This window comes from Heptranchias perlo, chromosome 8 (genome assembly GCF_035084215.1).
Source record: "Heptranchias perlo isolate sHepPer1 chromosome 8, sHepPer1.hap1, whole genome shotgun sequence".
Taxonomy (NCBI): Eukaryota; Metazoa; Chordata; class Chondrichthyes; order Hexanchiformes; family Hexanchidae; genus Heptranchias; species Heptranchias perlo.
In genome coordinates this window covers 26,858,140-26,881,017 of record NC_090332.1, presented here as the reverse complement: position 1 = coordinate 26,881,017, position 22,878 = coordinate 26,858,140, and the positions used below count along the sequence as shown (strand labels likewise).

At 44.9% G+C, this 22,878-nt stretch overlaps 1 protein-coding gene across 2 annotated transcripts in view; it reads left to right on the top strand.

The window, feature by feature from the left end:
* Positions 1–2,962: 2,962 nt before the first annotated feature.
* Positions 2,963–22,878, top strand: part of bicral (BICRA like chromatin remodeling complex associated protein) — a 61,728-nt gene continuing 41,812 nt past the window's right edge. For both annotated transcript variants that reach the window (XM_067988829.1, XM_067988830.1), the window contains exon 1: positions 2,963–3,083. The gene's annotated coding sequence lies outside the window, so the exon portion shown is untranslated. The remainder of the gene's footprint in view (positions 3,084–22,878) is intronic.

Sequence of the window (22,878 nt, the reverse complement as noted above, 5' to 3'; positions counted from 1 at the left end):
AATCAGAGTTGGACACAACGACTCTGAAGATGTTGTCCATTATATCATATTCAAACATGCCACACAGTACCAACAAATGCATGCCTGCTGAATTGTTGTTGGGTAGACAACTGTATATCTGGTTGGATATGAGGATAACCTTAAGGGGCTGTTCAAAAGCAGGCCACACTTCCAAAGTAAATGACACGTTCTCTGAAGATTGGAATCCAATTTTAGTTTCTGATTACAGAAATAAGTTGGAATGCTAGGTTCCTGGAAAAATAACTAAAAAGCTTGGACATACCATTTCTGGGATTGGGGAGTTAATACTTGGATAAGATTCATTGATCAGATCCTGGATCAATCAGGAACAATTTTATAGATCACCTGCGGGCTGTAGTCTTAATCATCAGGAAAGCCTGTCAAATGTATAATTTCTGGTCCATGTCCCATTCTTTAGGCAAGACCATAACTGAAGAACAGTCTGTAACACTAAAGCCAGTTGAACAATCATTGATGCCAAGTGAGGCATGTAGTCAAGTTTAGCTTCCATTACCTAAAAGGGCTGAAATGAAATCACTACCATATCTCAAAGAGCAGAGATAACCATAGTAACAAAGATTTAATTTGTTACTCATTAAAGGTAGATTTTAAACATGACTGGACACACATAAATTGTACTATACTATACGTTGCTTAGTGAAAGTTATAAGATTGTTACTATATCTCTTTTCTAAACACTAAATTTAAGGACAACTACTTCCTACCTAAATCGTAGTGAAAACTTGCTTGAAATATAAGTTTGGTACAAATGTACCTGGAGTATTTGATGGACCCAGGGAATGGAAACAATTGCGCTTTTTTCATGTATTGACAATAATGAACTGGGCATTCCCTCCATCGGTTATTAATAGTTTCCCAAGGTTGTCCCTAATTAAAAATCTAACTCGATAACTCATCAGACCGTTGCAATTGAAATACTGAGGCCATTGTATTTCTTTTTATGGATGTTGGTGTCTCGGAAATCGAAATGTGTTGTTATTCTTATAGAGTTCCTGTACGGTTGATGGTAGATCGTATAAAACACAGGCAGGGAGATTATTTCGCCACCACCACCTATTCCGTGTTTCCCAAATTGAACAAGATGGGAAACAGCAGAATATACAGTATCTTTATGCATGATGTTTACGTGGATCAAAACAAACACCAGTCTGTATATTTAGAACCAGAAAACACTTACAGCAGAATAGTACGCTAAATCATATATAAATTATCCTTACACAAATTGAACAGCTACAGCGATGGACTCGAGCATAACTGAACTTAATTTCAACTGCATCGAGAAAGTAATAATTGAGTTTGATTATGTTTCACTTGTCACAGAGACAGAAGCGCTTCAAAAAAGGTTCTTAGAATCAACGCAGTACTTTGCGTGAACATTCATCTCACCCTGCAAAATATAAATACTTTCTCTCCGATCACTAAACGTAAATAAATGATTACATTTGCCCATTTTTTTTCATACAAATAGGCCCTTCAGTGGAAAAGTAAATTAACAGCCACAACCTGTTGCACAAGTTCTTGTGTTTTTCAAATGATTAGACAGAAATTTAAAAATACCGTCGCTAAATTAGTCAGTCACATCCAAACGTTTTTGTACTTTACGTTACTGCGTCATGCCAAGCCCAGCAGATATTTAAAGTGGAACTCGATACCGTTGAACAGTAAAGAATCACATCGAACGTGTATGTATGTCACGACGTGGACAGCAGGTTTCAATAGTAAAGGCGATTTCTAAAACCGACAGTGCAACAAAAATCAAACGAGAGGTTTTTAATCGCAAACTGAATTACAGAGAACTAAATATTTCTCTATCCGTCCTCCCTCCAGTACTAAGATCGGATACCGCGGTTACAAAGTAGAATTCAGCATTTCCAATACTGTAGTCGAGCAAAGTTCGGAAGCAATTGGCAAAACTTATCCAGAGACATTTTAGGCACGGAGACAAGATCCTTTAATGCAGATCTCCTCATCTGTTTTTTTTAAAAAGTAGTTTAACACGTGATCGCTCGATAAAGGTCGGTCTCAGTCGAAACGCAAACATAAATAAATAAGAAGAGCTTCAAGAAAGACTCGAGCGGGCCCGCACCACTTCCCCCTCAGCCCCGCCTCCTCCCCCCCCCGGTCGCCCGCGGCCCAGGGACACGGTGCTGACCAATGAGCGTAGCGACCTGCTGGGGGCGGTGCCTCCCCCGCGGACCAATGGGGAAGCAGCGGGTGGTTGCGGTGCGCGCGCCGTGTTTGTTCAGGGCAAGGACCCCGGCGCCATGCGCTGCGCTTCGTGCACTTACAGGAAGAGGGAGGGGGCTGGAAACCATCTCATTTTACTTTTCTTAACAAGTGTTGAGGTGCTAGAAAGCTTAAAGAAAAATGATGTAAAAATATTTATATCTACATGATGTGTATATATATATATATGTATAGGTGAGACTTCTTAAATCTTAAACAGTAAGAGATGATCGCCCTTTCAAATCGCTGTGTCATGTGATCCTGGGACCCACCAAGAGCACATTTCAATTAATTTCAATATTTTCATCTATTGCTCCAATTTCTACGGTAGAGTTCGAGGATGCAAAAAGAAAAAAAAACGCCACGCAACCCAGACATCGCTTTTTTAAAAAAAAAATCATTTTTTCCGCAATTGGGAAAAAAAGGAAAGCCCAAACACGGCTTTATTATACAACGAAACACAAAGAAATAAAATCCCAATTTATTAAAAGAATTTCCACGTCTCACACTTTTTTAATACATAAAAATAAGTTTCAAAAACACTCCTCCCCCTCAAAAATATACATATAAAACAAACATGTTCAAACAAATTGAAAGTGGTGTATTTTAAAAAAAAATAGAAAGGTAATACTTTCAGAACAGGCGTGTAATTTATTATATAAAATTATATATATATTTTTTTCCTTGCAGGAAAATGCCCTGAACAGCTCTTTTTATTTTTCAATATGTGTTGAGTCGGATTTTTTTTGTTCTTGGTCATCTCGCCCCTGATTTGATGGCGAGGAAACCCCGTTGACAAGGCACGCTTCATGACGGTGAGTTCCTTCAGTGTATTATAATTTTGTGATAAAATTTTCAAGGAAAGAAAAAACAACTCCTTCGGGGAGGGGGAAAAGAAAAAATAGGGTCTAAGGGAAAATAGATTTTAAAAATCACCTCCCCGGCTTTAGAAGCAGCAGCAGAAAGAGGAGGAAAAAAAATCCACCCATCAACGACAACAACCACCACCACCACCACCAAAAAAAAAGCTATTAAGTTGCAAGAGGCACTTTTTAAAAAATACTCTACCCGTCTTAGTTCCCCCCTCATCTCCACCCTCTCCCCAAACTAAATGAGTCATTGATTGTACAGAGAGCTGTTCGAAAATATAGTTTTTCTTTCCGCCCCCGTGATCACGATGAGTTTAAAAAAATAGACGCCAGAGAGGGAGAGAGAAATAATCGTCTGAGATCCCTCCCTCTTTTTCCTGCTTTCTAAGCGGTTTTGTCTGGAGTCACGGGCGGCTGTTTAGTAGCACCATTTGGTAAATTGACCTCACGGGGTTATTTTTCAAAGCGGCGATTCTAGATTCTCTCAGTAGATTCCCCCCTCCCCTCTCTCTCTTCCCTTTCATCGCCTCGAAAACGGGGAGCGAAAAAAATAATCCCGACCAAAGGTGGATGAAGTCAAAGACTCATCAGTCACCACCGTCTTTTTGATTTTTCTTAAACGTTCCCATTAAAAAAGAAACCCCACAAATCTCTCGATTTCGAGCGATAACGAGCAGCTGCTCGCCCTGAGCAGCTTAAAATAAAATAAACCTAAACCCAACGCCGCAAAGAAAAAAAACCTAAGAAGCCGTTTGGTCCGCTCCTCCCGTTCATGGCGATGGGCGGGATTGGAGGTCGATCTTTGCTTTTAATTTCAGACTTTTATTTTCTCTCTTCCTTTCTGATGGTCTCTGACTCATTTCCAACCGATTCTTCTGTTTCTTTTATTAAAACGTTTTTTTTAAAGGGGGAATAGACGGTTGCTGCTTTCACAAAACATGGTGACATGAGTTATTTTTTCCTCCTCCCTTCATCTTGTTCAATTCTAGGTTGATTTTTCTTCTTTTTTCTTGCTGGTTGGACTGCGCTTCCGGATAAAAAGTAAAGCCCCAGCTAATAATCGCCCGCTTTCAATGTCCCGCCGTCGGTTCTGTTCGCTGTAGATATTCGTCAGTTTTGCTGATTTTTCTTCGTACCATGTAGTATCTCGCTGGAAATGTTCATTTTTTTTTAAAAGGAAAAAAATATTTCCTTTCCCCCTCTTATCTCGATGCCCAGCTAAAGTTGACGGGAAAAACAAACACGATTCGATTTTAGTTTGTGGAAATTTTTTTTTAACCGCTGCCTCTGTGGGCGGGATTTGAAGACTTATTTTTACTTCGGTTTCAACCCAGTTTTTAAAAATCAACTAAAACTGTCCTTGACAAGCCCTCGTTTTTACTTTTAAACCGAGTTTTTAACAGCATTAATTGCCTAGTGCCAGATTTGTCCCTTTTATTTTGTAGGCCACAACCGTAGCGCAGTATGTCTTTCCGCCCTGTTTTATTGCTTTCGCTTTTTTAAAAAAAGTTTTTTATTTTTAAAAAATCTTTCTACTGACCATGTTGGCAATAAATAGCTCAGAATTCTCTAGTAAGAGACCATATAATTCAAAGCTCCACTTGTGGATATAATCATTGGCGCTTTGCCAACAGTGGTTGCGCAGTTTAAATTCGCTGAAGCGACGCCATTTTAGCTGCTTAGAGATACCGAACATTTCCGTTTGACAAACATTTTACGTAGTAGAATTTCGTTCTGATTGCAAAATCATTGTGGCCTGATCTGTTAATGTGTAGTACGATATAATGTATTTTTCTAACAACGAATCTTGATTATAGTATTGTGTATTATAGAATGATAATACATTGATCTAATAAACATCGTGCAAGTACTTGCGAGCTTTTGTTGGAGGGTATTTGTAACCATTCAATTTGCTTCAAACTTAAATGAATTACGGTCCCTTAAAGTGCTTTATGAATTTTTGGAGATATCTTTATTTTCGTTAGTTATAGTTTTAACATACCTGAGTATTTTAAGGGGTTCATCCAGCGTTTAAGCATTTTGTTAAAATGCGTTGCAACGTAAACTAAAGTAGTTTAGCTAATTAGTAACTAATTGGCCTACATTTGATTCACCAAAATCTTGTAACAGTTAGCAAGGCTATTTAGCATCATCTATAAAAGATCCACAAAATGATGCAAAACCACAGCTGCCAATATTTGAAAGTATATACTAGAAAGAATTTCATTCTAGTGGCATTTTATGTATCTGTTCAAAACTTGCATGATGCACAATGAGGTTATGTAAAATCTGGTGCTTGAAACAATTGTTTTGTAATACCATATGTTGGTTCTTGTGCTGCAAGGAGATAGTTATCATGCAAGTAACCTGTTTAAATTGGAGGGAATTGAATCCCACGTTAAAAGCGGACAAGTAGGAGAGTAGAACATATATCTTTTTGCCTACCATGCCCTTTTCAGTAAACACCCAGATCTGAGTGCTTTAAAACATTTTTCAAAATCACTGAGCATATAATTAATTCAGGGGTAGGATATTATTTTGCACCTAGCATTTTCAAAAATTATGCAAAGGCAAATTTGAATATCTATAGTAAATTACTATAATTTATAAATGAGAGATATAGGCTAATAATTAAACAAGTGGGGATGCAAAGCTGATTCCACAGAGACAAATTTGAATATGAACATCTTTTAAGTGGTATAAGCTGAATACCTGCTGTTCCCTGTTATATATTACAGTGTGTGTGTATATATATATATATATATATGTCCAAGGTCCTTGAACATGTTGTGCTCCTCCCAAATGCCTATCTTTCCAGCAACTCTGTGTTTAAACCTCTTCAATCAGGTTTCCACCCCTGCCACAGCACTGAAACGGCCCTTATCAAATGACATCCTGTGTGACTGTGGCGTACACCTCCTCATCCATCTCGACCTGTCTGCAGCCTTTGACACGGTTAACTACACCACCCTCCTACGATGCCACTCCTCTGTCGTCCAGCTGGGTGGGACTGCCCTCACCTGGTTCCATTCCTATCTGTCCAGTCGCAGCCAGAGAATCTCTAGCAGTGGCTTCTCTTCCTGCTCCTGTATGGTTACTTTTGGAGTCCCTCATGGACCTATCCTTGGCCACCTCTTTTTTTCTGATCTACGTACTGCCCCTCAGCGCCATCATCCGAAAACACAATGTCAGATTCCACATGAACACTGACGTCACCCAGCTCTACCTCGCCACCACCTCTCTCGATCCCTCTGCCTCTGATTTGTCACGCTGCTTGTCCTAGCAGAAGTTAACCTCAATTAAATATTAGGAAGACCGAAGCCATTGCTTTCGGTTCCCGCCACAAACTCCCCTCCCTCACTACTGTCGGGACTAGACTGTTCACAGCCTCGATGTCCTATTTGACCTTGAGCTGAGCTTCTGACACCATATCCTCTCCATCACCAAGACCACCTATGTCCACCTCCATAATATCACCCATCTCCACCCCTGCCTCAGCCCATCTTCTGCTGAAACCCTCATCCATGCCTTTGTTACCTCCAGAATCGACTATCCCAAAGCTCTGCTGCCTGTATTCTAACTCGCACCAAGTTCCGTTCACCCATTACCCCTGTGCTCGCTGACCTACATTGTCTGGGACCGCCTCGATTTTAAAATTCTCATCCTTGTGTTCCAATCCCGCTATAGCCTCGCCCCTCCCTATCTCTGTAACCTCCTCCAGCCCTACAACCCTCCGAGATCTCTGCACTCCTCCAATTCTTGCCTCTTGCATATCCCAGGTTTTAACCACTCCACCATTGGCGGCCGTGCCTTCAGCCACCTAGGCCCTAAGTTCTGGCATTCCCTCCCTAAACCTCTTTTCCCCCCCCCCCCTCTCTCCTCCTTTTAAGACGCTCCTTAAAACCTATCTGACCAAGCCTGTCCTAATATCTCCTTATGTGGCTCGGTGTCAAATTTTGTTTGATAACACTCCTATGAAGCACATGGGGATGTTTTACTTCGTTAAAGGTGCTATATAAATGCAAGTAGTTGTTGTGATATATATAATTATAGGCCTGGATCCATAACTTGCATTATTTACATAAAAGTTAATTATGTGGAAGTATGCAGAATCTCTTAATGATATAGAAAGGTAACTGAAACGTATTGATAACGTGTTACTCCAACAGTGTATGTGGTGGACTCTGAATCTGCATGATATAGGGAAGTTTTGAAGGGGGTAAACTCAGAATGTTATAAAATAGAACATTGTACCAAAAGTAAAACCAATCTAATGTTCATGGTGCTACTGAACCTTCTTTATTAGTACCATTGTGTTTTTACATGTATGAGAAAAGTTGCAATGCAGAGGAGCTGTGTGATACAATTTATATCTGATAACTGAGGTAATATAAGTCATCATGATTGATGAAGTTGCAAGTTGGATATAAATGATATCCACAGCTCCTCTTGCAGTTTTTTTTATTGCAATTGTTCAGTTTCAGCTAAAAGGAGAAAAAATTACCACAGATTATTTGCATGGTCTACAGGATGAATGGTATAGTGCAGGAGTGCATTTCATAATTTGTGATTTAAACAGAATACAGGATTGCACGCACATTAGTTCTGGTTATGTATTCTGTTTATATCATACACTAAATAATGTTGCGCATTTATAGTGGTGTTCAATAATAACTTGAATGACAACACTGTTTTATAAGGACTGGAGAGTTACATTGTATAACAATACAGTATTATTCTACTGTTAAAGTGGAGTTGTCTCTAAGCCACAAACCTAATTACTGTAAAGTAAGCATTGGGTGTGGTCAGAATTTAATTGCTCTTCAGACTGCAGGTCAGTTGGCTTCCTCTTTTTTTAAAGGAGGGATTTGTAAAATCAGTCAGGGGTTACAGATATAGCTCCCTTGACAGCTAAAGTTTATTAAATTGCTGGGGATCTTCGTATATTGCAAATGATTGCTTTTGTTTCTTTATACTGTTTGACATTTGATATATGATGGAGAGGAAATATGCATTATGCATATTATTTTAAAATTATTTTAGTGACTCTCCTGTGGAACTGATCATGGTGAATCAGTGAATGCACAGGAACAATAATACCCTAAAAGGCTAGGAAGCATAAATGCTATGAATTCTTGGGCCTGGAATTTCCTGCGTATTCAGACCCAGAGACACGTGCAGTCTGGGCGATAATCCAAATACGGGGCCGAAAAGATTGCGGAATTTTGGGTGTAAGTGTGTAGAGCGTGTAAGTACAACCCAAATCTCCTTGAGTTTCTACGATTGTCTATTGATCCCTCAGCCGAATGCATCTGCACCCAAAATAATGCCCCCCCCCCCCCCCAAGTTACAGAGCCTTATACGTGAGTTTCCTGCAAGTGCGTGTGCTTAGAAGCTCTGTTCAAATTACGGCCAGATTTTCAGGCGCAGCAGGAAAGAGTCATTTTTCTGGTGTTTTATGAAATTTTATTTAGCGTTTTAAAAAAAAATTATCCTCACTGAGACCTGCAATTTATCTTGTGGCCTGTTACAGTTCTTGAGAAAGAAGAGTAGTACGGTAGCAAAATGGTTATGTTACTGGACTAGTAATCTGGAGTCATGAGTTCAAATCCCATCACGGCAGCTGGGGAATTTAAATTCAATTAATTAAATAAAATTTGGAATAAAAAAACTAGTATCAGTAATGGTGGCCATGAAACTACCGGATTGCCGTAAAAACCCATCTGGTTCACTAATGTCCTTTAGGGAAGGAAATCTGCCGTCCTTACCCGGTCTGGCGTATATGTGACTCCTGACCCACAGCAATGTGATTGATTCTTAGTCGCCCTCTGAAATGGCCTAGCAAGCCACTCAGTTGTACAATCTCGCTACAGAAAGTCACAATAAGAATAAAACCAGACGGACTACCTGGTATCGGGCAACTAGGCACTAAACGCGACAAAGGCAAACCACGCCTAGTCGAACCTGCAAAGTCCTCCTCACTAACATCTGGGGACTTGTGCCAAAATTGGGAGAGCTGTCCCACAGACTAGTCAAGCAACAGCCTGACACAGCTATACTCACAGAATCATACCTTTCAGCCAATTCCATCACCATCCCTGGATATGTCCTGTCCCACTGGCAGGACAGATGCACTAGAGGTGGCGGTACAGTGATTATACAGTTAGGAGGGAGTGGCCCTGGGAGTCTGGACCCCATGAAAGCGCATGGCATCAGATCAAACACAGGCAAGGAAACCTCCTGCTGATTCCAACCACCCTCCCTCAGCTGATGAATCAGTCCTTCTCCACGTTGAGCACCACTTGGAGGAAGCACTGAGGGTAGCAAAGGCACAGAATGTACTCTGGGTGGGGGACTTCAATGTCCATCACCAAGAGTGGCTCCGGAGCACCACTACTGACCGTACATTAGCTTCCGGTCTGGGAACTGTAACCATACACGAGGGAAAAACCTACTTGACCTCGTCCTCACCAATCTACCTGTCGCAGGTGCATCTGTCCATGACAGTATTGGTAGGAGTGACCACCGCACAGTCCTTGTGGAGTCGAAGTGCCATCCTCACACTGAGGACACCATACAATAGGTTGTGTGGCACTACCACTGTGCTAAATGGGATAGATTGAGAACAGATCTAGCAGCTCAAAACTGGGCATCCATGAGGCGCTGTGGGCCATCAGCAGCAGCAGAATTGTATTCCAGCACAATCTGTAACCTCATGTCCCAGCATATTCCTCACTCTACCATTACCAACAAGCCAGGGGATCAACCCTGGTTCGATGAGGAGTGTAGAAGAGCATGCCAGGAGCAGCACCAGGCATACCTAAAAATGAGGTGCCAACCTGGTGAAGCTACAACACAGGACTACATGCGTGCTAAACAGCGGAAGCTAAGCGATTCCACAACCAACGGATCAGATCAAAGCTCTGCAGTCCTGCCACATCCAGTTGTGAATGGTGGTGGACAATTAAACAACGAACGGGAGGAGGAGGCTCCGTGAACATTCCCATCCTCAATGATGGCAAAGTCCAGCACTTGAGTGCAAAAGACAAGGCTGAAGCGTTTGCAACCATCTTCAGCCAGAAGTGCCGAGTGGATGATCCATCTGGCCTCCTCCCGATATCCCCACCATTATAGAAGCCAGTCTTCAGCCAATTTGATTCACTCCATGTGATATCAAGAAAGGGCTGAGTGCACTGGATACAACAAAGGCTACGGGCCCCGACAACATCCTGGGTGTAGTGCTGAAGACTTGTGCTCCAGAACTAGCCGTGCCTCTAGCTAAACTGTTCTAGTACAGTTACAACACTGGCATCTACCCGACAATGTGGAAAATTGCCCAGGTATGTCCTGTCCACCAAAAGCAGGACAATTCAATCCGGCCAATTACTGCCCCATCAATCTATTCTCAATCATCAGCAAAGTGATGGAAAGTGTCGTCGACAGTGCTATCAAGCGGCACTTACTCACCCAATTACCTGCTCACCGATGCTCAGTTTTGGTTCCACCAGGACCACTCGGCTTCAGACCTCATTACAGCCTTGGTCCAAACATGGGCAGAAGAGCTGAATTCCAGAGGTGAGGTGAGAGTGACTGCCCTTGACATCAAGGCAGCATTTGACCGAGTGTGGCACCAAGGAGCCCTAGTAAAATTGAAGTCACTGGGAATCAGGGGGAAAACTCTCCAGTGGCTGGAGTCATACCTAGCACAAAGGAAGATGGTAGTCGTTGTTGGAGGCCAATCATCTCAGCCCCAGGACATTGCTGCAGGAGTTCCTCAAGGCAGTGTCCTAGGCCCAACCATCTTCAGCTGCTTCATCAATGACCTTCCCTCCATCATAAGTTCAGAAATGGAGATGTTCGCTGATGATTGCACAGTGTTCAGTTCCATTCGCAACCCCTCAGATAATGAAGCAGTCCGAGCCCGCATGCAGCAAGATCTGGACAACATCCAGGCTTGGGCTGATAAGTGGCAAGTAACATTCATGCCAGACAAGTGACAGGCAATGACCATCTCCAACAAGAGAGAGTCTAACCACCTCCCCATGACATTCAACGGCATTACCATCGCCGAATCCCTCACCATCAGCATCCTGGGGGTCACCATTGACCAGAAACTTAACTGGACCAGCCATATAAATACTGTGGCTACAAGAGCAGGTCAGAGACCGGGTATTCTGCGGTAAGTGACTCACCTCATGACTCCCCAAAGCCTTTCCACCATCTACAAGGCACAAGTCAGGAGTGTGATGGAATACTCTCCACTTGCCTGGATGAGTGCAGCTCCAACAACACTCAAGAAGCTCGACACCATCCAGGACAAAGCAGCCCGCTTGATTGGCTCCCCATCCACCACCCTAAACATTCACTCCCTTCACCACCGGTGCACAGTGGCTGCAGTGTGTACCATCCACAGGATGCACTGCAGCAACTCGCCAAGGCTTCTTCAACAGCACCTCCCAAACCCGCGACCTCTACCACCTAGAAGGACAAATGTAAGGAACCTTACAACACCAGGTTATAGTCCAACAATTTTATTTTAAAATCACAAGCTTTCGGAGATTGTCCCCTTCGTCAGGTGAGTAGTGAATGAGAGCTTCTCAAATCGCATATCTTATATTAGGCTGGGACACCATCACACCAATCAAAAGGTGTCATTGGTGTTCAGACAGGTTAGCCATGGAAAACAGAAGGTCCCAGTATACTGAATACACATTGTGTCAAATTATACAGACAGAAAGAAAGAGACCCAACAGGCAGAGGGAGAGAGAGAGAGAATATTAAAAACAGATAACTTTTTTTTCCCCCCTTGCTGGTGGGGTTATGTGTAGCGTGACATGAACCCAAGATCCCGGTTGAGGCCGTCCTCATGGGTGCGGAACTTGGCTATCAATTTCTGCTCGACGATTTTGCGTTGTCGTGTGTCTCGAAGGCCGCCTTGGAGAACGCTTACCCGAAGATCGGTGGCTGAATGTCCTTGACTGCTAAAGTGTTCCCCGACTGGGAGGGAACCCTCCTGTCTGGCGATTGTTGCGCGGTGTCCGTTCATCCGTTGTCGCAGTGTCTGCATGGTCTCGCCAATGTACCATGCTCCGGGGCATCCTTTCCTGCAACGTATGAGGTAGACAACGTTGGCCGAGTCACAGGAGTATGAACCATGTACCTGGTGCGTGGTATACGTGTCGATGATCTGGCATGTCTAGCAGAGATTGCCGTGGCAGGGTTGCGTGGTGTCGTGGACGCTGTTCTCCTGAAAGCTGGGTAATTTGCTTTGAGGTTGGGTGGCTGTTTGAAGGCGAGTAGTGGAGGCGTGGGGATGGCCTTAGCGAGGTGTTCGTCGTCATCGATGACATGTTGAAGGTTGCGGAGAACATGGCGTAGTTTCTCTGCTCCGGGGAAGTACTGGACGACGAAGGGTACTCTGTTGGTTGCGTCCTGTGTTTGTCTTCTGAGGAGGTCTATTCGATTCTTCGCTGTGGCCCATCGGAACTGTCGATCGACAAGTCGAGCGTCATATCCCGTTCTTACGAGGACGTCTTTCAGCGTCTGTAGGTGTCCATCGCGTTCCTCCTCGTCTGAGCAGATCCTGTGTATTTGTCGGGCCTGTCCATAGGGGATGGCCTCTTTGACGTGGTTGGGGTGGAAGCTGGAAAAGTGGAGCATCGTGAGGTTGTCCGTGGGCTTGCGTTAGAGTGAGGTGCTGAGGTGCCCATCTTTGATGGAGATTCGTGTGTCCAAGAAACCGATTCTGAGGAGTAGTCCATGGTGAGTTTGATGGTGGGATGGAACTTGTTGATGTTATTGTGTAGCCTCTTCAGTGATTCTTCGCCGTGGGTCCATAGGAAGAAAATGTCGTCGATGTATCTGGTGTATAGCGTTGGTTGGAGGTCCTGTGCAGTGAAGAAGTCGTGCTCGAACTTGTGCATGAAAATGTTGGCGTATTGGGGTGCGAATTTGGTCCCCATGGCTGTTCCGTGTGTTTGGGTAAAGAACTGGTTATCGAAGGTGAAGACATTGTGATCCAGGATGAAGCGGATGAGTTTTAGGATGGCGTCTGGAGGTTGGCTGTTGTTGGTGTTGAGTACTGAGGCTGTTGCAGCGATGCTGTCATCGTGGGGGATACTGGTGTAGAGTGCCGAGACGTCCATCGTGGTGAGAAGTGTTCCTGGTTCAACTGGTCCGTGGGTGCTGAGTTTTTGTAGGAAGTCTGTAGTGTCGCGACAGAAGCTGGGGGTTCCCTGTACGATGGGTTTCAGGATGCCCTCGACGTATCCAGAGAGGTTCTCACACAGTGCTCTCATCCCACGTACTCCCCGCGTGGGAGACTTCTACTGCCTCCCAAAGATACACAAAGCCAACACACCCGGACGTCCTATCGTATCAGGCAACGGAACCCTGTGTGAGAACCACGACACCATGCAACCCTGCCACGGCAACCTCTGCAAGACATGCCAGATCATCGACACGGATACTACCATCACACGAGAGGACACCACCCACCAGGTACATGGTTCATATTCCTATGACTCGGCCAACGTTGTCTACCTCATACGTTGCAGGAAAGGATGCCCCGGAGCATGGTACATTGGTGAGACCATGCAGACACTGCGACAACGGATGAACGGACACCGTGCAACAATCGCCAGACAGGAGGGTTCCCTCCCAGTCGGGGAACACTTTAGCAGTCAAAGACATTCAGCCACCGATCTTCGGGTAAGTGTTCTCCAAGGCGGCCTTCGAGACACACGACAACGCAAAATCGTCAAGCAGAAATTGATAGCTAAGTTCCGCACCCATGAGGACAGCCTCAACCGGGATCTTGGGTTCATGTCACGCTACACATAACCCCACCAGCAAGGGGGGAAAAAAAGTTATCTGTTTTTAATATTCTCTCTCTCTCTCTCTCTCGCTCCCTCTGCCTGTTGGGTCTCTCTCTCTGTCTGTGTAATTTGACACAATGTGTATTCAGTATACTGGGACCTTCTGATTTCCGTGGCTAACCTGTCTGAACACCAACGACACCTTTTGATTGGTGTGATGGTGTCCCAGCCTAATATAAGATATGCGATTTGAGAAGCTCTCATTCACTACTCACCTGACGAAGGGGACAATCTCCGAAAGCTTGTGATTTTAAAATAAAATTGTTGGACTATAACCTGGTGTTGTAAGGTTCCTTACATTTGTCCACCCCAGTCCATCACCGGCATCTCCACATCATACCTAGAAGGACAAGAGCAGCGGGTACATGGGAACAACACCACCTGCACGTTCCCCTCCAAGTCACACACCATCCCGACTTGGAATATATCGCCCTTCCTTCATCGTCGCTGGTCAAAATCCTGGAACTCCCTTCCTAACAGCACTATGGGAGAACCTTCACCACACAGACTGCAGCGGTTCAAGAAGGCGGCTCACCACCACCTTCTCAAGGGCAATTAGGGATGGGCAATATATGCCGGCATCGCCAGCGACGCCCACATCCCATGAACGAATAAAAAAAAAGGTAGGAACATAAGAAATCGGAGCAGGAGTAGGCCATACAGCTCCTCGAGCCTGTTCCGCCATTCAATAAGATCATGGCTGATCGTCAACCTCAACTCCACTTTCCTGCCTGATCCCCTTATCCCTTGATTCTCCTGGAGTCCAAAAATCTATCTCAGCCGTGAACATATTCAACAACTCAGCATCCACAGCCCTCGGGGGTAGAGAATTCCAAAGATTCACAATCCTGTATGATGAAATTCCTCCTCATCTCAGTCTTAAATGGCCGACCCCGTATCCTGAGACTGTGCCCCCTAGTTCTAGACTCTCCAGCCATGGGAAACAACCTCTCAGCATCTACCCAGTCAAGCTCTCTCAGAATCTTGTATGTTTCAATGAGATCACCTCTCATTCTTCTAAACGCCAGAGAGTATAGGCCCATTCTATTCATTCTCTCCTCATAGAACAACCCTCTCATCCTTGGAATTAATCTAGTGAACCTTCGTTGACCACCTCTAAGGCAAGTATATCCTTCCTTAGATAAGGAGACTAAAACTGTACACAGTACTCCAGGTGAGTTCTCACCAAAGCCCTGTACAATTGTAGCAAGACTTCCTTACTCTTGTAATCCAACCCCCTTGCAATAAAGGCCAACATGCCATTTGCTTTCCTTATTGCTTGCTGTACCTGCATGCTAACTTTTTGTGTTTCTTGTACGAGGACACCCAAATCTCTCTGAACACCAACATTTAAGTTTCTCACCATTTAAAAAAATTCTGTTTTTCTATTCTTCCTACCGAAGTGAATAACCTCACATTTCTCCACATTATACTCCATCTGCCACCTTCTTGTCCACTCACCTAACCTGTCTATATTCCTTTGCAGACTCTTTGTGTCCTCCTCACGGCTTACTTTCCCATCTACCTTTGTATATCAGCAAACTTGGATACATTTACGCTCGGTCCCTTCATCAAAGTCATTAATATAGATTGTAAATAGCTGAGGCCCAAGCAATGATCCTTGCGGTACCCCACTAGTTACAGCCTGCGAACCTGAAAATGACCTGTTTATCCCTACTCACTGTTTTCTGTCCATTAACCAATCCTCTATTCATGCTAATATATTACCCCCAACCCCATGAGCCCTTATCTTGCGTAACAACCTTTTATGTGGCACCTCATTGAATGCCTTGAAAATCCAAATATACTACATCCACTGGTTCCCCTTTATCTACCCTGCTAGTTACATCCTCAAAAAACTAATAAATTTGTCAAACACGATTTCCCTTTCATAAAACCGTGTTGACTCTGCCTAATCATATTATGATTTTCTAAGTTCCATATTACCACTTCCTTAATAATGGATTCCAGCATTTTCCCGATGACTGATGTCAGGCTAACTGGTCTGTAGTTCCGTTTTCTCTCTCCCTCCTTTCTTGAATAGCGGGGTTACATTTGCTACCTTCCAGTCCGCTGGGGACCGTTCTAGAATCTAGGGAATTTTGGAAGATCATAACCAATGCATCCACTATCTCTGCAGCCACCTCTTTTAGAACCCTTGGATGTAGGTCATAGGCCCAGGAGATTTATTGGGTTTTAGTCCCACTAATTTCTCCAGTACTTTTTCTCTACTGATATTAATTACTTTAAGTTCCTCACTCTCATTAGACCCTTGGTTCCCCAATATTTCTGGTATGCTTTTTGTGTCTTCTACTGTGAAGACAGATACAAAATATTTGTTTAATGTCTCAGCCATTTCCTTATTCCCCATTATAATTTCTCCTGTCTCAGCCTCTAAGAGACCAATGTTTACTTTTGCTACTCTCTTCCTTTTTACACACTTGTAGAAGCTCTTACAATCCATTTTTATAGTGAGTAATATGAAACAGAAAAAGGGGCATATTACAGATGTCAGGTTGATAATACAAGTGAGAACCAGGCAGAGTATAGAAAGTTCAGAGAGGAAGTGAAAAAGGAAGTAAGAGGGGCAATGAGAGAGTGTGAGTGGCGGCCAACATAAAAGGGAATCCAAAAGTCTTCTACGTGGATGTAAACAGTAAACAGGTAGTAAAAGAAGGGGTGGGGCTGATTAGGGACCATAAGGGAGATCTACTCATGGAGGCTGAGAGGATGGCCGAGGTACTAAATGAGTACTTTGCATCTGTCTTTACCAAGGATGAAGATGCTGCCAGAGTTTCAGTGAAGGAAGATATAGTTGAAATATTGGATGGGCTAAAAATTGATAAAGAAGAGGTACTAGAAAGGCTAGCTGTACTTAAAGTGGATAAGTTACCAGGTCCGGATGAGATGCATCCTAGGTTGCTGAGGGAAGTAAGGGTGGAAATTGCGGAGATTCTGGCCATAATCTTCCAAACATCCTTAGATACGGGGGTGGTGCCAGAGGACTGGAGAATTGCAAATGTTGCACACTTGTTCAAAAAAGGGTGTAAGGATAAACCCAGCAACTATATACCAGTCAATTTAACCTCAGTGGTGGGGAAACTTTTAGAAATGATAATCCGGGACAGAATTAACAATCACTTGGACGAGTGCGGATTGATTAGGGAAAGCCAGTATGGATTTGTTAAAGGCAAATCGTGTTTAACTAACCTGATAGAGTTTTTTGATGAGATAACAGAGAGGGTAGATGAGGGCAATGCAGTTGATGTGGTGCATATGGTAGGCTTATCATCAAGATTGCGGCACATGGAATAAAGGGGGCAGTAGCAACATAGATACAGAATTGGCTACGGGACAGGGAACAGAGAGGAGTGGTGAATGGTTGTTTTCCGGACTGGAGGGAGGTGTACAGTGGTGTTTCCCAGGGGTCGGTGCTGGGACCACTGCTTTTCTTGATATATATTAATGACTTGGACTTGGGTGTACAGGGCACAATTTCAAAATTTGCATTTGACACAAAACTTGGAAGGGTAGTAAACAGTGAGGAGGATATAGACAGGCTGGTGGCATGGGCAGACACGTGGCAGATTAAATTTAGCGCAGAAAAATGCGAAGTGATACATTTTGGTAGGAAGAACGAGGAGAGGCAATATAAACTAGAGGACACAATTCTAAAAGGGGTACAGGAACAGAGAGATCTGGGGGTGTATGTGCACAAATCATTGAAGGTGGCAGGGCAGGTTAAGAAAGCGGTTAAAAAAGCATACAGGATCCTGGGCTTTATAAATAGAGGCATGGAGTACAAAATTATGGAAGTCATCGTGAACCTTTATAAAACACTAGTTCGGCCACAACTAGAGTATTGTGTCCAGTTCTGGGCACCGCCCTTTAGGAAAGATGTGAAGGCCTTAGAGAGTGTGTACAAGAGATTTACTAGAATGATTCCAGGGATGAGGGACTTTAGTTACGTGGATAAACTAGAAAAGTTGGGGTCGTTCTCCTTGGAACAGAGACGGTTGCGAGGAGATTTGATAGAGGTATTCAAAATCATGAAGGGTCTAGACAGAGTAGATAGAGAGAAACTGTTCCCATTGGCATAAGGGTCAAGGACCAGAGGACATAGATTTAAGGTGATTGGCAAAAGAACCAAAGGTGACGTGAGGAAAAACTTTTTTTTACAAGCCAGTGGTTAGTATCTGGAATGCACTGCCTGAGGAGGTGGTGGAGGCAGATTCAGTCATGGCCTTCATAAGCTAACTGGATAAGTACTTGAAAGGAAAACATTTTCAGGGCTACGAGGCAGGGCGGAGGAGTGGGACTAGCTGGATTGCTCTTGCATAGAGCCGACGCGGACTTGATAGGCCGAATGGCCTCCTTCCGTGCTGTAACCTTTCTATGATTTAATGAATGGCCGTTTGAGAATTTGAATATGGAGTCACTGGGTTTCCTGCCAGAGATGTGATAACAATGGAGAATGCAGTTCCACTTTTTGGCATTCCCCTGCAGCACCTTGGCATCCCCATCTCACCCGGTCTGTGATGTCTCGCCGGAAATGTGTCTTTGCTGACTCCTTCCTACATTGCTTGACCACTTTTTCTCATTTTAACTCTCCTACTTGCAAGAAATATCCCAGTTTCTGTGCACACTTTCAGTTTCCCTTCTCTTTGCTTTTGATTACTGTCGTCATACCTGTCAAATTGATGCCAGCAAAGCCAGCTGCCCAATCTGTTTGCTTTACAGCGCCACAAAGAGTATTACTGCACTGTTTATATGATTGTCGGGAGAATGCCACCCATTGTCATGGTATCATAGTAGGTACAGCACTGGAGGAGGCCATTCGGCCCTTTTTGCCTTTGCCGGCTCTTTGAAAGGGCTATCCAATTAGTCCCATTCCCCTGCTCTTTCCTCATAGCCCTGTAAATTTTCCCTTTAAGTATTTATCCAATTCCCTTTCGAAAGTTACTATTGAATTTGCTTGCACCACCCTTTCAGGCAGTGCATTCCAGATCGTTACAACTCACAGCTTAAAAAAATGTTTCCCCATGTCGCCTCTGGCTCTTTTGCCGATCACCTTAAATCTGTATCCTCTGGTTACCGACCCTTCTGCCACTGGAAACAGTTTCTCCGTATTTACTATATCAAAGCCGTTCATGATTTTGAACACCTCTATCAAATCTCCCCTTAACTTTCTCTGTTCTAAGGAGAACAACTCCAGCTTCTCCAATCTCTCCACATAACTGAAGTCCCTCATCCCCGGTACTATTCTAGTAAATCTCTACTGCAACCTCTCTAAGGCCTTGACATCCTTCCTAAAGTGGTGTCCAGAATTGAACACAGTACTCCAACTGAGGCCTAACCAGTGTTTTACAAAGGTTTGGCATAACTTCCTTGCTTTTGTACTCTATGCCTCTATTAATAAAGCTCATGATCGCATATGCCTTTTTAACAGCCTTCTCAACTTGTCCTGCCACCTTCATAGATTTGTGTATGTGCACCCCCAGGTCTCTCTGTTACTTCACCCCCTTTAAAATTGTACCGTTTAGTTTATGTTGCCTCTCCTCATTCTTCCTACCAAAATTACCACTTCACATCTCTCTGTGTTAAATTTCATCTGACATATGTCTGCCCATTTCACCAGTCTTTTACCGTCCTCCACATTGTTTGCTACATTTCTGAGTTTTGTGTCATCTGCACACTTAGAAACTGTACCTTCTTGCCTTCTAGCCCCCAGTTCAGGGTCCCGATTTTAAAATCAGATTGTGGGGGGGGCGGGGGGCCTGTGAAAATGAGGAAAATCCCGAACGGGTTTGGAAGCTGGCTCCAACCTGCCGACTTGCGGGGTTGCCACAGACGCACTTGTGTGCGCGCGCGCTTCACGAATCCGGAAGTCCCACTGTCAATTAAAGCCGGCTGGACGATAGTTAAACCACTTATTGACATAGTTGATTTTGTTTAAGTCATTAATTTTGTGGAGATTGGAATTTTAATTCAACCTCAGCATGTTTCTGGTGCTGTGGGAAACACTCCATGTCCAAGGAGACGTGTTTCAGGCAGCAGCAAGTTGGACATTTAAATGCCTGTTACTCGGGGATAAAATTGCAGCAGGACACTCGGGTGTCTCAGTCAAACTTTTGGCTGGGAAATCTTTGTGTTTAGGCTGAAAATTTTTGGTTTACACTCAGAAATCTTCTGTTTACGCATATTTACAAACTTTTTGGCCCCCCTCAAACTGACATCATCAGGATGGGGGCGCCATGGCTGCATTCACCACTACATCCGAGGACGAGCAATATCACCATCCTTGCCAGGCACGGCATGCACTTCCGCCACTTGGAGCTCCACAACACAGTGCTGCACCACAGGCACCTGCACAAGAGCACAGAGGGCAACAACAGAGGGCGCGCCATTGCAGGAGGCACTACTTTCGCCAGAGGGTCTACAGACCAAGGCTCAGCTTCCTGGACCTTTCTGAGGAGCAGTGCATACGGAGGCTCAGAGTGAGTCGTCAGGTGGTCGAAGACATCTGCAGCCTCCTTCATGCCGAGCTGCTCCCGGCTGGTCCTGGCGGCATCTCATTACCCGTTGCTGTTAAACTCACCACTGCCCTCACCTTCTTCACCTCCGGATCATTCCAGGATGCCACCGGTGACATCGCCGGTGCCTCTCAGTTGTCTGCGCACAAGTGCATAAGGCAAGTCACCGACAGCTTGTTTATAGCCTCACAGTACGCCAACTTCCCCATCGACGACCTCAGCCAGACGGAGAGGGCAGTGGGATTCCACTCTGGCTGGCTTCCCACGTGTACAGGGTGCAATCGATTGCAATACGAGCACCTCCACACAAGCCAGGACTATTCATGAACAGAAAGGGGTACCACTCCGTCAACATTCAGCTCATTTGTGACCACTGCAAAAGATTCCTTCACGTGCACCAGATTTCCTGGCAGCTGCCAAGATTCGTTCATTCTGAGGGAATCCAACATCCCGCCCCTCTTCCATGCACCGAAAACCCTTAAGGGCTGGCTGCTCGGGGCAAGGGATACCCCATGCTCACGTGGCTCATGGCACCTCTGAGGAACCCCATCACCGAGCAACAGCCACACCGCAACCAGGTCTACAATTGAGCATGCTATAGGGTTGCTCAAGATGCGATTTAGGTGCCTTGATCATTCTGGGGGAGTGCTTCCATACACACCAGACAGAGTGGGATGCATTATAATAGTGTGTTGTGCCCTGCACAACATGGCACAGCAGAGAGGGGTGCCGCTTGAGGAGGCTTCATCCACATTGAGGAGGAGGAGGAGAAACCCATGGCCAGAGCAGCGGCTTACTTGGCTGCTCATCAGGCCAGGGAGTCACTGATATGTGAACGGTTCTCCTAACATCAGAAAGCGTGAAGAGTCCAGTCCTCACACCACCTGGAAAGACCAGCGCCGACACCAGCCCCCTCCACCCCCCCCCCCCCCCCCCCCGCATTAAATAATCGTGCAACTACACATACGCCCACTGTAAAGTGACCCATTGGGTGGCATCAAGTGTCGCTGTTCATGGTGAAGCTCATGAAAGGGCGCTATCACAAAAGCCAATCAAGAATGGGCAAGATGTGGTAGTAGTGGTGAGACTGATAACATTTAATGTGAATATAACAAAAACCAAATATAAATGAAAAACTTGACAGTCTGTCAGACATCCATGTGCATACCCTTCATGATCACAAAACCTTAGCCTTTCTCTTCCTACTATTTCTATGTGGTGCATCCCCTGTGGCTGCAGCAGAGGTAGTGAAAGGTTACTCATGTTCATGCCCTGACTGCTGAGATGCTTTGGGCTTACGCCTTCTGGTCTTTGGAGCCCGTGAGGGCCCCTCCGAAGACTGCTCCACCTGCACCTGTGCAGGGGCAGACTCGACCACCTGGAGAGGAGGCAGCATTGCGGGTATTGGTTGAGGGGGGGGGGGGCGGCGGCAATGGGTGAGTCATGGGAGCGCTTTGAGTGGCGTCCCCACTTCCATGTCCCCTTTCGCCATCATCCCTCTCCTGGACCAGGCCCGCATCACTCCTACCACCCTGCTGGACAACAGTTTGGAGGACCTGTGTGATGCCTTGTAAGGCCACTCCTAAAGTATCTGTCAGCCTGTTTAAGGTGGCAGGATGTTGTTCACCCTGACTCCGAACGGTCGTCGTCAGAGCCTGAATTTGTGAAGCTCAACGGAGGCTAGCCTTCTCTCTATTGCAAATATTCCCGCACTTACCTGCGACACAGTCTGAGACAGTTGCGCACGTCCCTGTGACAGTATTTCAGAGATTCTCTCCCGTACCAGTGCCACCACTCCACTCGTGCAAGAGTTGGACTCCTTCATCCTCTGCGCTATTGTGGAGTGTGCGCGTGGCACCTGTTCCAGTACCTCGCAAATGTGTTACTGTCCCTTGATCATTCTCCTTTTAAAGGATGGCCCACGGGGTTCAGCATCCACGTTCAGTTGAGCAGAGCCCGGAGAGGAGTGTGCCCACTGACGCGGACTCTCCACAGCTGCCCCTGCCAGTAGTGTATGCTCATGCTCACTTGTGCGTGGTCACTCACCAGTTGCCAACCCAACTAACTGACTACTAGGACCCGCCGAGGTATGAGTATCTGCGCTGGTGGATGGCTCACTAAGGTGTGACGGTGCGCCCTCAGAGGCCTGGAGCTCCTCTGAGGTTGTTGAATGGCCTGTAAGAGAACAGAAGACAATATTAAGTAACATCACAGATGTGTCATGTTGCGATGAGCATACTGAAGTGTTCAACATGGCCAGCATTGTTAAGATCAATTCATGTTGTGTGTGATGAATGTTAATGTTGTGTCCTCGCCCTCTCGCGTGCATTT